Raw genomic sequence first — 17,035 nt, 5'->3', positions numbered from 1 at the left:
CCATGACTGGTATGGTTCAGAGCCCAGGGCAGAGTGAGCCAAAGCCAAAGCTCCCACTTCCCTAAATAGGCAGGGCCCCTTGGTGGATTTTATTTACTTCGACAAATGCTTTTAGTGGAAAGGATGGGAGAGATTGACACTGGCCTGAGAATATTACCCTATGCTGTTATGTGGCACTTCAATTACAAGGCACAATAAATAATACATCCCTTTCTGGCTCTCGGCTGTGAAAAAGCACAAAGCATCAGGGTAGGACCAAGCCTGAAACATAAGCCTCGATCTTTTCATGGGCACAGGGGGTTCTGGGGAGTGAGGCAAGAGGGGGGACGATTTCATCACATGACCTCACGCATGTTCAGCCATAGGTGGTAATTTTGGGGCACAGACCTCCTCTCCCCTGGCTTTTGTGATTCCTGGGAAGCTTGCTTTTTTGAGTGGAAATACCACCACTGTTCAATTCTGCCACAGGGCCCCCTTCTTGCCTCACCTGCCTGCCTTTCCCAAGCCAGGCTGCTAAAGACCCAGAGCAGCGCAGAGGTTCTGAGCCAAACTTGAAGCAAACCTCCTCAAAGATGGTTCTGAATTTTCCCAGATTAGACGCGCCCCCTCTCAAGTGGACCCCTATGGAAATACAGCTGTTCACATGCCCTCCTCCTGGGCCATGTGGTCGATGCAGAAAGGACAGAGAACTCACCCTGTCCGGTGAGGGGCCGCACCCAAGATGGCTTGCGAGAAGGATTCAAGGCTGTGGGAAACGCAGGGAAGGGGAAGGCAGGGTAGACGCCTCCATGCCAGCAGGAGGCTGCGAGGCTGGATGGCTAATGAGACCCAGATGAGGGTCTCCTGAGACAGATCCGGGGAGATGCAAGAAAGGAATGTGGTCATTTCCTTCTGAAATAATGTGTTCCCTCTTCCCCGATACCTCGGGCCTCCTCCATTACTTCCTTCACGTACAATCTCAAATGAGGGGGCCAATCTTTCCCCTCCATACGATGCCAAGTTAGTGCCACGAGGGTGTAAATCAAGTGTTTCATAAACACCGTGTGGGTTAGTTTTCTTTCCGGTGGCGCTTCGGTCATCCCCCAGTGTGAGCATTCATTGCTGCCCCATCAAGTAAGTGCTCCTGCATTTGTTCTGATGAGCGCTGCTGTCATTTTGGGGCAAGATACACAGCTCCTTCTCCAGGGAGTTAGCGGAGACTCAACGTGTGCCACAGAGAGATCTGGTGGTCCAGTTTTCCATATCCTGAAGCTTCTCCTTACCTTGCTCTGTTCAAGGTAAACTCAGATTTTGGCTGGGAATGAAACCTCACGGGCTTAAGTCTGTCTCCTGATTTTCACATTTCCTTGGATTCCTAGGACACGATGCAATGTTGATGTGGAAATTGCTTTGTACCACATCCCTCCCTCGCATGTTCTTAAACATACATTCAAATTCCACATACGGTTTTGCAAAAACTATGGAAACACATCCTCTACAGACAAGTTTTGCATGCAAGTTATTGCCCCACTGGGCAGAGCTCAACGGCCTGATACCATTTAACTCTCTCAGAACACTACAAAGGCAACTAAATCTTTCCAAACGCTTTAGTAATAAGGAATGTGATATGTGTGCCCGCTGTGCTATTAGTCATATTTGTATCCTCCGTATTCCAAATTGTTCTCCGCGTGAATCCAGTTCAACACAACGTGTGGCTCAAAGGCAGAGTCAACAGTGCATTAGGTTTTAACAGGCCTTTGCTTGCCTGCAGACCTATCCCTTAATTTTCCAAGTATCCTACCATTTGCCATTTGGCCTCCTATTTTGAAAAATAGGCCTATCGACACATTTCTACCAAAAAAAATCAAGTAATCTGAAATATAAACTGTGACTTAAGTGGTAGACTATAATTTGTTTTGTATGTGGATGCCAGATTTAAGCAGCTATTATCAGATTTTTCATTTTATAATGTTGACCACATCTTAAAAATTAATTATTCCTGCTATTTATTTCACAGTCCTGGTCTCAGGCCAACAAAATAGTTTCTTGAACTTGCTTGAAACATATGGGCGCGGGATTTCATTTATTGTTTCTGGTAAAGTCACGTTTTTCCAAAAATCATGCAGGGGTCACATGAGAATCTTGGGTGCTGTCATTTGCCTGAAGCTGTTTCCATTAGCAACAATATTCATAAAAACACATGTCAGCAGTTAGCACTCCAGCAGTCTGAGTAAAGCCAGCCCCAGGGAGCTTCATTTCTATTTTGGGGCCTCACTGTCCTTCCAAGGGGCAGAAAAAGATATTGGATCATTTGGCTCTGCAGGAAACCCCTTGCCTAGCTTCTAGTTCTCGAAACCGCACCCTTTTTGGAATCCTATCATAGCTATGATGGGACTATTAATACATTTTGGAATTCAAGAAATAATCTTTGATACCTCCCCGCTACGCATTATCATCTTAAAACCCATCACAAGACTTACAAGAAAACAGTCCTTCCATCTCGGATCTTTGGGGAAGTGTCTGAGAATCCACTTTGGTACTTCTGGGGTACTGAACTGGGGGGAGGGAGCCTTTAAAAAAAGCTTTCAAGGCCAGAGCTTAACCACATAGCTACTGGGCACACTTTTAAACAAAGTAAAACAAGAAGGCATTATTTCCAACAGAATTAAGTGTGTAGGTATTGGCTTTATACAAAATAGGAGCCATTTGTTCTAGGCCACTGAGTCGCTCCAAAGGTGGCTTGAATGTTGCTACTATTTAACTTCCCTCAAGCAGATTTATAGGAAGATTTAGACTAAGTAGGCTTGTGAATCCAAAGGTGAAGAACGGTTTTGTTGACTATTTCAAGGTTGTGCCCACGTGCTTAATAGTGAACTATGTCCGTCTCCTCCTTACTCCAATAACCAAGGACAGACTATCCTGACCAACAAGTGCCACTGTCCTAAGAAGAAAAGTGCGTCCAACAGCTGTGTGTTTAAGCTCTGGTCTTGATTTTTCAAAGGCTCCCCCTCCACCACCTCAGTTCAGTACCCCAGAAGTACCAATGTGGATCCTAAGGTCTTGTGATAGTTTTCAGATGATAATGCATAGTGGGAAGGGTCAAAGATTATTTCTTGAATTCCAAAATGTATTAATAGTCCCATCATAGCTGATGACAGGATTCCAAAAAGGGTGCGGTTTCGAGAAATAGAAGCTAGGCAAGGGGTTTCCTGCAAAGCCAAATGATCCAAAATCTTTTTCTGCCCCTTGGAAGGAGAGTGAGGCCGCAAAATAGAAATGAAGCTACCAACAAGTGCCACTGTCCTAAGAGGGAAAAAAGAATTCAAAATGTTCTGGATAGCTATATTATCTTGTGCCCACTTAATCAGAAATGGTTCTGTATTTTTTGCTTTCAGGAAAACCTGCCTAAGGTCCAGATCATTTTAGAGTAGGAGCACAGAACAATTTTTCCTCTCTGAGATGAAAATAAAAGCCTTATGTCTGTTCCGTGTGTCATGTCAGCTAATATAGCAAGTGATAATTATGCATTTTGATTATCTTCAGAGAGTCTACGTTTTTGTTGCTTTCTAGTAGGGTAGATTATTTAATCACCAAGCCCAAGGATGCTCATAATGTCATATTTGCAAAATAGTTTTAAATGCTTTCAAATACTTCCAAGATTAAAAAAAAAAGTCTTGTCTTATTTTGCTCTCTGTTAACAGATCAATTTCATCATTGGCATACTTTTGCTAATGGATTTATAACCATTACATAATAGTAGCCATCTATAAACATAATAGGAACTAGTTTACTAAGAAATCTACCATTCAGTAATTCTGTTCTTTTTTGGCATTTGTGGCTCATAAGAGCTTCTGCTTCTTTCGAATGAATCTTTTTTTTTTTTTTAAAGATTTTGTTCATTTATTTGAGAGAGTGTGAGCATGCACATGGGGGGAGAGGGACAAGCAGACTCTGCCTTGAGCTCAGAGCCCACCAGGGGACTCGACCCCACGATCTGGAGATCATGACCCGAGCCAAAACAGAGTTGGGCACTCAATCGACTGAGCCACCCAGGCACCCCCAAAATGAATCTGCTTTAATAGAGCATTTATTTCTTGATATTTCACATAATTTAGTCAAGCCCACACTCCTTAGTATTTCCCCCTGGATCTGTGATACTCTGCAAATCAACCAAAAAACGTAAAATTCAAAATGTAGCAAGTTTACTACCCCCCGCTTCTCTTTGGTTACTTACATCTATAGTGACATACGGTAATAAATTGCCATCACCAGCCACTCCTCACTGTGGATCAAAGCCCAGGTATGCTTGCTGAAAAGTTGTTAGACCTCTGCCCTGTTGTTAGTGCCTGTGCCAGTGCTGCCTGGACACGATACTGATGACCAACAGCCAACCCTGCCTCCCTCCTCCAGGCCTGGCCTCCACTGGCCTTCCTCTCTCTCTTTCCTCACCTTACCGAGGTCTTTGGTCAGCTTGTAGCAGAAGGTGCCAGAGAAGCCAAAAAGCCTGAGAGGATGCCGGGGACTAGGGGGTGGGTATGACGTACACAGGCCTTCGTGCTGATGACGGTGACCAGGGCTACTCAGCAGGTTGGTGGGTGACAGGTGACTTGCTGATTTGGGGGAACTGGGGACTCAAGGGACCCCGGGAGGCCGGGCAAAGAGAGAAACTGTCTGAGGTGCTCCAGCTTCTCACCACAAAGGTGGTCAAATAGACACTACATGCTGCTATTTGGTAAAAATTAAACAGAAGGCAGCGTGTCTATTTTCTTCCCCTCACAGGAGTTTCATGGAATCAAACAAATCTGGTGATAAATATTACAGACTTTAAGGTCCAAATGAAGCATTATTTTTTTCTACATTAATTTTTCCCACTACACTACAATGCCTGTGGAAAAACAGCCCAAGAAGAAACCTCAGTAATAGTCTCTCATTACCGCTACAATGGATGACTTAGCGTTTGTGCATCCGTGTATTTTCAAGGGGCTGGAATAACCCCAACAGCCCCATATTCTGAAGATTACCTCCAGGCACGTAGGAGCATGTGTGGCCAGGGTGTAAGGAACAGGAGTAGAGCAATGGTCTGTAAAGACTGATGGTCTACAAGGGCTTGTGGATAGGTCTACAACTTTCAAGACTTGGAGAAATCTGGGTCAGTTTTATTCATCAGTTCTCATCACAGTAATGTTAACCAAGCTAGAGTCCTTCCTGTAAGCCATATCCCATCTTTTTGGTGGTTAAAAAAACGAGATTACAGGATTTAAACTATCATACTTGAGTAGTGGTTGAGTTCCAGAGCTCTATTTTGGAAACTGTCTCATCTAGACTCACACAACTGTGCCAGTGTTCAACCCCACTCCGGTGATCAGAACCCTTGGCAGCTAACATCACTAACTACCACCTGCTCTTAGAAGACACCCATTTTCTGGATGCCTGGAAGGCCTAGGACATATGCTAAAATGTGCACCCACAAATTCACAAGGCTAGATAAGAGGCTGCTGCATTCAATGGGCCCCATTATCAGCTGCGTACTTATAGCATAAAAGCTGCTCCCTCCATCAGGTACATGCTTTGCATCACTACCCAGATTGCTACTCCTTGCCTCCCCCCGCCCCCCAACTCAAGAATTCTCCAATTCAACAGTCATTCTGATACATTCTGTAGAACAAGACTGCTCCGTATCAGGATTCTGGGAGGCCATGGAGGGGTGGGGAGAAAGGGAAGAGTTTGTGGTAAAAGACAACTCTCAACAGAAGTAGCCAGGTTGATTCTGCTGACCCTTGGGCACCACCTGACTCCCATGATCCTTTCTGTAGCTGTGCCCACCCAACACTGCAATATTTTCCTTTTCCTCTTTTGTAGCTGAGGTCCCCACACTGCCAGCTTTCAGACTGCATGTGTAGTCCCAGAATCCACTTCCCTGCCGCCACGCTCATGACAATGAAGACCACCTTTGCCACATGGCTCCTGACCCATACAGTGGGCTCTGTGGGCATTTAGAAGTTGACCTCCTAGCCAATGCCAGTCTTCAAGAAGCTCTATCTCACAGCTCCACCAGGTTCATTGGACGTATGTCAGGAGCCTCAAGTTTCCCCTTTAGATTTAGGCAAAACTACTTCCCCACCCCCAGCTCCTAACTCCAACTTAGAAACTTCCTGGGATTCCTGACTCTAAGTGTCCCTTCCATTTACTGGATACCCTGGCATCAGACCCATTAGAGATTTCCCTGCTCTTCATGATAGTCTTGATACCACCTCACCCCACAGCCCTCCACCCTTGTTAGACATGGGCATACATTTGAGTTTTCACAGACATCTGTTAACATTTTCGAGGTTCAAACTTTTGTAGTATCATCATGAACATAAAAAATGAGATTACACTTAGGGGTAATTATGTTAAACACCTAAATTACTTAGGGATTAAAATGTTTTGTAATCTACAAAGTAATATAGAAGTGATTACTTGGGTCAGCCAGATCTCAGTGGAAGACTTCCCCTTTTCTTTGCAATGTTGTTGAGTCTATATAGTCTGAAGTTATAGTAGGACACCTGGGTGCCACCCTACATGGTTGACAGTAAATCATTTGAGGGCCTAAACAGGCAATGCTGCTTTATCTTCAAGATGGTTCAGTGTCCTTAGGCATGCTTAGAGCATCTGCTCAGAACTCTATCCCTCCCAAGAGGGACTGGGATTGTCCAGTGACCCTCATCTAAGTGTGATGAAAATGCATCTATGGAAGACAATCCATGAATGGCCAACTATCATGGGCATGGGACTTCTCTGAGTAATTCTAGATAGGCATACATTGTACCAATAAAATGAGCTTATGATAATGGCTCCAATAATTGTCAACCCATAGTAATTAAAAACCACAGATCAAATACAGGGCTGGATATATGAAGTCATTTTAACTTTGAACCAAATTAGTTAACAAAACTTGAACTCCATATTGTCCTACTTAGTAGGACTATGTACTATGAGCTAGATATTTCATTTACTCCAATACTTAGTCTACAATGTGCTGTACAGAACTACACTAAGTAGTTGTCACAGTATCCACAAATTAATGGTTATTCCAAGGCCAAACACAGGACACAATATTATAAATTGGCACAAAAAGTTTCTATTAAAAATGCACTGATGGCTCAAACAATCTGGATTTCAATCATAAAAAAGACATTCCCCCTGCACGCAGGAGAACTTAACCTTTCTCTAGTTTTCTGCAAACACAAAACAAGGCTACTACGTTTTCCTTTTAAAATGGTATTTAAATAAATGGTTGTATGTATTCCATTATCTTGCCCATTCTTTTATGACCGTAAACCACTTAAACTGGACTTATTATTACTTCTATTCACCCATCCTACTCAGGAAGCTTGGCTCAGTGCCTGTCATACAGTAAAGGCTCAAGACAGTTATTTATTTTTTTTTAAAGATTTTATTTATTTGACAGAGAGAGACACAGCGAGAGAGGGAACACAAGCAGGGGGAGTGGGAGAGGGAGAAGCAGGCTCTCCGCAGAGCAGGGAGCCCGATGCGGGGCTCGATCCTAGGACCCTGGGATCATGACCTGAGCTGAAGGCAGACGCTTAACGACTGAGCCACCCAGGCGCCCCGACAGTTATTATTATTATGCCCATCTCCTCTACATAAATATGTGCTTTCATTTAAATCTGGGTTTGATAACTTCCTTAGGAATAATATTGTAGTTTACCCTCTGATGGCTTATACCCTACATTCTTGGATGCATTAGTTCTGCTAAGCTGAAAGACTACCACTACGAGCCTAACTAAACATGGAGGTCTCTGATATTTAATAAGGAAATTTCTACCAGGTTCTAAAGCACTTGCTACCACAGTATATGCAAAGAAAAAGTAAAAGCATGCATTTGAGATGTTAAAGCAGAAGCCATATGCTTATTTTTTTTATTTCGGTCATCTTTCCTAGGCAACCATACTCACTGTGTAGCTACAGCAATCTAAATGTGTCTATTCCTACATGATGAATTAGTTCATTCAGCAAACATTCAAATTCTGGTATTCAGGATTCTCAGTAAATACTTGCAGAATGAAAAACTGGTTAATGATGAGGCTAGTGGGGTGGGTCAGGACAGCTGCATTAGCAGCAATTCAATTCAGTGTAACAAGGAGTTTGTGTTCCGTTCCTGGCATTAAAAAAAAAAAAAAAAAAGCCCCTGCCTTCAAAGAGCCCATAGTCTATAGGGAAGACAGGTACACAGAGAACCATAACCACTTTTGCACAAGCTGAAGGCAACACTCAGCACAGAGGAAGGAATGATTAACTGTAAGGGGCAGGAGGGGTCAGGGAAGCCTTTCTGGGGAAGCTGGCTTTTGAGGGATCAGCTGGAGTTCATCAGAGAGAAAACGGGATTAGGGCATCGATCCTGGCACACCGTGACATGGTTCCTAGGCTTCACCTGTGCCACCGATCCAAACAGGGGTCCCTTTGCCAATGCAGAACAGCCCATGAGTACAAAATTACAGCCTAATCCACTGATTCTCCGTTCACATTCTTTCATAGGTCTCGTAAGTAACGCCAACAGCTGAAATACAGATCTGGCTCAAAGAAATCAAATCCCTTTAGGCCTTCCCAAAGTGGCTGAGCTTTAGCTGGGAGTGGAGTTCTCTCTCTAGACAACCAATCACCAAGGAAAAGGGGCTGAAGAGAACCATAAGCAGCTACAGGGCTGGGAGAGCTAAACAAGCATGTTCCTCTTTCATTAAAATCAGATGTTACCGACTTTAGTCCATTTTCTTCCCTTTATAAGTACAGATGCAGAAGTGCATTTAAAACATGTTCAGGAAAAAACACATTTAGATATTTTTATTCTTATGAGAGTACAAACATGGTAGGGATTTGAAGGCACCTGCTATCAATATTCAATATAAAAAGTCTTACCTATTTGATCCCTTAAATGGTACCAAATGGAACCATATCCTGATCAACAAAGAGCTTCATATATTAAACAAAATCATCTTTAGCAGAGAAAAAAAGGGCATTTTCCCCCCTGCTCTAAAGGCAGTAGCATGGGATATTAGTTACAGTATTAGCACAATCCTGAGCTTACTTTACTTTAAAAGCATGGAACACATATTTGATGAGGCCTCAAGTTCTACCAAACTCAAGTTTTTCCAGCTGGCAAACATAATCTGAAAAGTTAAGTAATATAAGGCTATGTAGTCCTATGTACTAAAAATATTCTCTCCACTTTCTCAATTTTTCAAGCCCCTCTAGTCCAATGTGCAGGTGGATAAATTTTAAGCTTGAACAACGTTTTGAGGTGTGGGCTCTGTGTTAACTTCAGCCAGGAGGTAAAAACTGTCCAAACCCAATTCTGGCATTCATTTGGAAGGTAACATTTGAGATTAAAATTTATGTGTATAAAAAGGATTTACAAACTTAATGCTGAATCTGAAATGTGCTGTTTTAGTCACCAAGGCAAACGACAAATCCAGCCGCTTGACTTCGTAGTTAGAAGAAGTGCCAGCAATGTAATCTCAAGCTCAGCTTCGAGAGGGTGAGCCCTGCATTTTGGCTGGAGTGTGCGACCTCAGAACTGACCTCATCAGAAGAGTCCAGATCCTCAGAATCTCTGTCTCTAAACAGGGCTCCAGGCCAGCAGCACATACACACCCACATTCTTTTGTTGGGGGAAGGCATAAAACAAGATCAATTTGCCTTGAACAACTGGAAAACAAGTACACTGAAAATGATGCTTGAACCCCTTTAAGATCAGACCAAAGATCTGGAAAAAACATACCCATCGTTAAGTCATGGGCCGAGTCTGAGAGAAGGTAAGGAGCACCGTTGCTCCAACAACCCAGCGAACAGATGGACTGTTTATCCTGGACCGTCAGAACGCAGTGGGCTCCTCCCTGGAGATTTCACCCGAGAAGTCACAGTGACAGTGTTCCCATCACGCTGGCATGGTGAAAGAGGTGCTGTGACGTCTGATTCCCTCCCCCTCCCCACCCCCGATCCTGCCAGCCCCTTTCTGCAGTGCACCTGCTCATTCCTCCTCCCACGCAGGCTGTCCAGGAACCACGAAAAATGAGGCTTTAAACGTCTACCTGCAGGCATCCCAGAGGCTTCAGACAGACATCCTTCACCCCCAGGGTAGGAGCCCCCCTCCTCATAGTTCCTAATGGTACACACATGGGTTCACAGGTGCCACAGTGTTTCTTTTACCTGATTCCCTTCATTGAATTTTCTCCAACCACCCTTCTCAGCCCGACTGAGGGCCCTCGGGAAGCTCAGGGTCTGCTGCTACCTGTAGAGGAAGGGCTAACCACGCAACAGAGCGGCGGGGGGCTGGGCAGTGAGTGGGGCTATTCAGTCTGGGAACACTTAGCATGGTGGCTTTTGTGGGACCTTCCTGTCCTCCAGCCCCAAAAGAAGAAGTCCAGCCTGTACTCTAGCAATTTTTCACTCTTATGACTGGTCAGACCATATATGAAGGCCAGATTCAGCAACTCAAAGAAAGGTGGCTCAGGGTGCCCACCTGTCATGTGTATATGTGATTACTGTGTGAAAAATCAAAGGCACCACAGCGGAGGTCCATGTGGAAGACAAGGCAGGCCCGGCTCAATCTGTGCGCAAGATATCTAAGCACCACCCTTGACTTTTCAAGCTCAAGTGGGATGCTCTTAACTGACTTCTTCTAACTTCATGACAAATAAGGAGGCTGGCCAATAAATTCCTGTGGTTTGGCCTACCTCGACTTCTCAAGATATATTATTAGTCTTTTACATATTTAACATTAGTTTCTGCCAGATTTGTGGAGTAATAGAAAAAAGCGGTAATAAGTGAAACATCCTTTGTAACTCCTATGAAAATCAAGCCAACACGCATTCCCTGAATTAAGTGTTTTTAGAAAAAGAGGTGTAATTTATATCGTTTCATTTATAACGGTGCTAAGTTAATGCTCTTGGCTGCTTTTGACAGAGACCTTTCCAATCGGACTGCGATGATTTGTTTCCGTGAAACACTTTCAGTACTCAAAGCCTTTTAATTAGCTTTCTAGAGTGTTTTCCTGATGGACATCACCTCCCCAAAGCCCTGTAAGTTTCCTGGCTTCTAAAAATGAACAAGAAGTTGACTCATATTCTTCGAATTTCAGGCTTTCTGTGGGTCAAGAACAAACTGTTTGGTGACTGAGTGCAATGGTGAGGGATTCTGGTGGACAGGCGTCCCTCTATCCTCTCACTCAATCCCCACACCTGCTCAGCAACCTGCCTACCTTTCATTTTACAACTGATTGTGACGGTGTCACTAAAAGGCATGTTTTTATACAAAAAAACAGCTCAGAGTGATAGTAAGATAGAAGGTCACCACTAGGCATGATCTTAACTTAATGCAGCACTTCCTAAAGGGGTCTACAGTCAAATACAGGTTGGAACCCCCAGGCTAAACAAGTTCATCAGAGATATTTGTGAAAATAAAAATTCTCAGAGGCTTTAATTTGCATTGTGAATCTTTCCAACTTGCACCACGAATAGGGATCTATGATGTATAGCATCTCCCAAACTTAAATTGACCATAGAATCCTTCTGAAGAGCATCTCATGGGATATAAATGTGAAGAATTCACCTTTGGACACGCGGACTTCATTTACCAGATTAACGGAGCACTGGAGGAACAAGGAGATGAACTTATGTTTAGATGGGGGTGGGGGACTGTGGCATGGATGTAGTAGAGGGCCAGCCAAGTCCTTGAGTAGGGCATAGAGGATCTTAAAGATCAAAGAGAAGGACACTTTCTTCAGCTCTGAGAACTTCAATGAAAGAGCAGGGTAGAAAGTGATATATGGGCTAACACCTATCTCATTTGGATTTACCCTTTACCCTCCCCTTTCATGTTCCCATGAGAGCAGGTGACCAACTAGTCCTATAAAACAAGGGGTCTGCTGACTCAATTACTCTCTGATTCTGCCATGTGTCCAAAGACTCCTATTAACATCAAGCTCTTTGGGTTTATGGCTCAGGCATTCAAGAAATATTTTAACATGGGAATGCTATCAGGGAGGGTAATGTATTAGGCTGTGATTAGCCAATGCCCTTTGTATATGAACCTTATGAGCAGAGCTCATTATTATTCCCTAATGCCCCTCTACTTGGAATGGTCATTTATCGCACCCCATTCTCCAACCCCAACCAGGACTCTCAAAGCCTCTGAGAGGAAAGGTTTTTTTCCCCCTCATAACAATGCCAGGAACTGCTTTCTGGAGGAGGGCGCCTTATGGGGAAGGGCACACGTCCAGAGAACACCAGGAAAGTCATACGAAGGAGGACGGGTGAAAAATGCAGCCATGCCAAACTTCACCTACCTCACCATTTTGGTTAAGGCCAGGCCTGGCTATTGCAGACACCTGCCTCCATGACACAGGGCCAGTGTGAGGAGAACAGAGGGGCAGTTACCTTTGTTGAAGTGCTATCTCTGAAGAGTCTATGTATTTGCGATCCCGGAGTCAAGGCTGCACATGAATAATGGCAAATCTTAATTTTTCTATTAAAACTCAAAACGAAGTTTGGTAACTCATAAAGCCATTTGTTGATGGAAAGTTTATGCTGCTGATTCATTTCTGTTCTGTCCTGAGTCTGCATTTGCCAACCCCCTTCCCCTCTAGGGACAAAGGCCTGTTTCGATCTGACCTACACATCTCCCTTAGTTCTCTCCTAGGTAAGTGAACTGTGTTTAAATCCTCAAAATACTCCTCCTGTGACCTTCAAGGACACCAGCTTAAACCTGATATCACTTGGCCACATTTATTCCAGAAATTTCTAGCTTTTTGTATCCTAAACATTAGGCCTCACTTGGCATTTCAGAAGTGGTTTTTAAGTGCTTATTTATAAAATAAACCTATTTTGTGCTTTTTATTTTCTAGGGAATGGTGACACAAGGGATCATGTCACTTGCTCTGAGACTACCTTGAACATCTTGGGCTGGTCCAATATAAAGACCTTTCTTTTTTTTTTCTCTTTTTATTTTTATTTGCATTTATTCTGCAGAATTTACTCCTGGGCCATAAGTTTTTGTTTCTTCAGTTTCTTCTGGGATATCTTTTTCTTCTGTGCAACCTCCTCTTCTGGTTTAGGAACAATCTGCTCTTTTTCAGTAAGGATCATCTCAATGTGGCGGGGAGAGCTCACGTATGGGTTAATCCGACCATGAGCCCTGTACGTTCTACACCGCATCTTGGGGCTTTGTTACCTGGATGTGCTCAATGACCAGAGAATCAACATCTAAACCCTTAAGTTCAGCATTACTCTCTGCATTTTTAAGCATGTGCAGTAAAAATTCAGCACTCTTCTTGGGCCACCGACCCTGTGTCCAGCCCCACTGTTTGGCCTGGGCACACCTATCAACTCCACCATTGTAGCGACGGAATGGCACATACTGCTTCTGTAAAGTGATGTCTTTCAGATACTTGGTGGCTTTTCGGATATGCATACCCTTGATGGCCTGGGCAGTTTCACTTGTGTTCTTAAAGTGAACATGAAGATTTGAACCTCCTGATTTACATGATTTTGTAGGGTTTTCTGGGTCAAGCGAATAGCGAACCATTTTCAGAGGTCACCTCAGGCCGCTTAGGGGAAGAGCTATAAAGACCTTTCTACAGGATTTCAAGTTGTGCAGCTGGTATGAAGTATTCTAAATTTCCAGAACATCCACTAGAGAGGCATTAAAAAAAAAAAAAAAAGAATAAAAACTGACTCAAAAATAAATCCAAATGAGATGTCTGCAGGTTTTCCGGAGTACTCTATCTCCCTCCTTTGCCCCAGCTCCATTGTTGCAACATTTTCTCATCTAGAATATCCTATTTTAGGACTCTAGCTTAACAAATGCCCCTGCTTCTGTACTCCGACTACTGCAACATTACAGTAAGATTAATGAATTCACAGGCTGTTCCTAAGGATTTAATGGCTTCTTAATAGAATAGGGTGCACGCACAGCTAGACTACTATGACAAATCATAAAAGCTTAATAAGAAACCTCAATTAGTTAATTAAAATTTGCTAATTGAAAATTCCAAGAATAGCATGTAAAATACTCCAGACCTCTAGCTACAGCAATAAAACACATCTCTAACAAGCGCACCAGACAAGTTCTACCTATCTGTGAAGTAGGAGAACTTGGTCAGTGAAATAAGAAATGAGGGACTAGGTCATCACATAGAAACCCTGAGATCAGTCTAATATATCAGGAATGAAAATGGGAAATTATTTATCACAAAGAGAGCAGGTACAAGGAATGAAGGCCATCCTTATTAATTTCCTCGCACATTTCTTAATCCTCCCACTCCTTTACAGAGTCCTCTCTCTGCAGCGTCATGAAGCCATATTGAAGAGAAGCATGGGTTTTTACCTATTCTGTATATTTTAACGTCTTTTCCTGTTCCTAAAGGATGCATCTAATATTCAAGGTGGCTCTATAAGAAAATGCTCAGAATAAACATCATTAAGGTGACTGATGCACAGTTTCTATTAAAGAGCAGTTCAAATGTTGAAGGGAAGGAATGTCTAAGGCAAGTAGATAGAAAACATTTTTAAAAATGCCACACAACCTTGGGGCGCCTGGGTGGCTCAGTTGGTTAAGCAACTGCCTTCGGCTCAGGTCATGATCCCGGAGTCCTGGGATCGAGTCCCACATCGGGCTCCCAGCTCAGCGGGGAGCCTGCTTCTCCCTCTGACCCTCTCCCCTCTCATGCTGTTTTTTTCTCTCTCTCTCTCAAATAAATAAATAAAGTCTTTAAAATAAATAAATAAATAAATAAATAAAAATAAAAATGCCACACAACCAGTTCCAACTCAAGGGGAAGGAAGAATGACAACAGAGCTATGGGACCCCCACCCCTGCTCAGCCGGCCAAACTAGCCTGGGTGCCGTCAGGCACACGGCTGCTGTCCAAGCAATCAGCAAGCTAGACCTCACTGCACATCTGAAGCATCCCTGGAGCTGTGCAAAATGGTCTAGGGAACTCTACGGCCCAGTCCGTGTTCTCTGATGCGTTCTTGTTACGAACCAGAGGGCCAGTTCCATGGGACTCATTTTGCTCACCATAACTCACGGGCAACGTGAGGTCAAGTGTTTTACCTTTGAATTCAGTCTTGGAAGATGGTTTTGCAGTCTGGCCTGCACCAGCCCCACCCTGCTGTGTCCGAGTCAGAGGTCTCCTTACAAAGAATTTAGGGAGCAGAGAATGGACGGCAATGGGGGGTTGGGAGAAGGGGACAATCAGGGAAAGAGCTGGGCTGGGACCTGCCCATAGAGATCAGCATAGCACTCTCAGGAGTTAACAGTGGCTGTAATAGCAGGAACAGAAGTAGAGAGCAGAGGTAAGATTAGAAATAGTGCTGCTGCTGGTGGAAATGTGACAGCAGCAGGGAGATCAATACTACCAGCGACCATTTGGGGAAATGCCTACTGAGCATTCAAGGCTGTTGAGATTTTTTATTCAGTTTTCTTTATTATGCTCACTTTACAGATGAGAGAATGGTGGTTCTGAGGTTAGTCATCTCAAGGCCACACAGGGAGTAAACAATAGACTTAAGATTTTCACTAGGATGTTCCTGATGTTTTCCCATCATACTTAGCATCCTCTGGACAAATCTCAGGAAAACGCCTCTAAGCTTTTCATTCCTCCATCCTTTTGCATGAAATGCTGTTCTTTTTTCCTCTCTACTAGCCAACTCCTATTTACACTGCACAGCCTTGTCACTTTCTTCCTCCTCTGATGAAGGTTCTCTGATTGCTTCAATTCCTCCAAAGTCACTGTGCCAACCATCTGAGTTACTCAGTGCAATCCCCTGGGACACACTTTGCATGGTTATTTAAGTTTCCGTGTGTGTCCTCTTATTTGAGTGTATGGACTACATGTTAGAGCTCTTTGTCTCTCCTCAAGTACCTGGCACTTTTAGCGTACATGATCTTTATTCCACGGAAGATAAGGCAAGGTAAGTATGGCCCAGAGCGAGGCTTGGGTGAAATGCCATAACCTTCCACCTAACTTTACTTGGCATAGAAATGCATTCACATTCCCCAGATTCTTCTCTTTGGAAAAGGTATACATCTGTGAGCAACTTTCTCACAGAAAAAGGCAAATTTTAGAACATGAAATCTTCCCAATTCATTAGACCTACTGTGTTTATTTAACCAAACAGCCTTTTGCTGGAAAATGTTACACAGTTAGCAATTCGAGGGTCTCTTTTAAACCATGGGACCGAAAGTACCCAAGGAGTCCAGAAGAGAGAATTTACTCCTTCCGGAGAAAAACCTCTGGTTTCTAAGTGCTAGTTCTTAACCTGCGTTATCTTTCTTCCTGGGGGCAGTGCACTTATCTTGCGCAGGAAATTTCTTTAGGTTACATTCATTTTAGGATAACCTTTGATAAATGAACCTAGTACCGGGAACTTAGAAGAGACGTGGTGTAAGAACATGACAAGGTTCTAACAATTTCGGGTAGTTTTTGCTGGTCTGTTTTTCATGCACAGGGAAGTCATGCTGTGGCCGGAGGGGGACCCTCCGCCTGGCCATGAGTGACAATGGCGGGGTTGGCACATTCACAGTGAGAACTGGGGAAGCCTCATAGAACGTGAAGCTGCAGGAGGATGACATCCAAGGGGAAAAGTTCCCAGGAGCACCCAGGGGGCAAAGGCAGCACCTCTCCAACTCAACATGCACCTGCCGCTTACAGCCTGCTGCAAAGCCCGCTGAGAGGGGAGCAGGGAAGGACGAAACTACAAGGGAAGAGTTCAGGGAGACCCTGAAGGTGGGCAGAACAGATGGCAGACACAGCAAAGAACAAGAAGTCAAACGGAAGCAGGATGGACCAAAGATAATGCAAGAAAAACAGGGGTGCTAAAAAGGGAGCATGTGTGAGAAGGCACTGGAGCAGCCTCGTGGGTAAATAAAGGCTCATCGTAACAGAAAGCTGGCATTGGAAGGCTTACTCTTTAAAACTTCTTCTGTGAGAAATTTTGAGGACACTAGCAGCTATCAACCATATAGTGTTTATTATGCACCAGGCACTGTTCTAAGTG

At 43.8% G+C, this 17,035-nt stretch overlaps 1 protein-coding gene and 1 pseudogene across 3 annotated transcripts in view; both read right to left on the bottom strand.

Annotated features, from left to right (window-relative positions):
- Positions 1–17,035, bottom strand: part of JAZF1 (JAZF zinc finger 1) — a 327,155-nt gene that overhangs the window by 101,107 nt on the left and 209,013 nt on the right. The window lies entirely within an intron of this gene.
- Positions 12,893–13,674, bottom strand: LOC123835450 (large ribosomal subunit protein uL22-like; annotated as a pseudogene).

The sequence above is a fragment of the Mirounga angustirostris genome, unplaced genomic scaffold (assembly GCF_029215605.1).
Source record: "Mirounga angustirostris isolate CCGP_5_RB_7025 unplaced genomic scaffold, mMirAng1.0.hap1 SCAF_12, whole genome shotgun sequence".
NCBI lineage: Eukaryota > Metazoa > Chordata > Mammalia > Carnivora > Phocidae > Mirounga > Mirounga angustirostris.
Note: the sequence above shows the minus strand (reverse complement) of the source record. Positions and strands in the feature narration are given on the sequence as shown.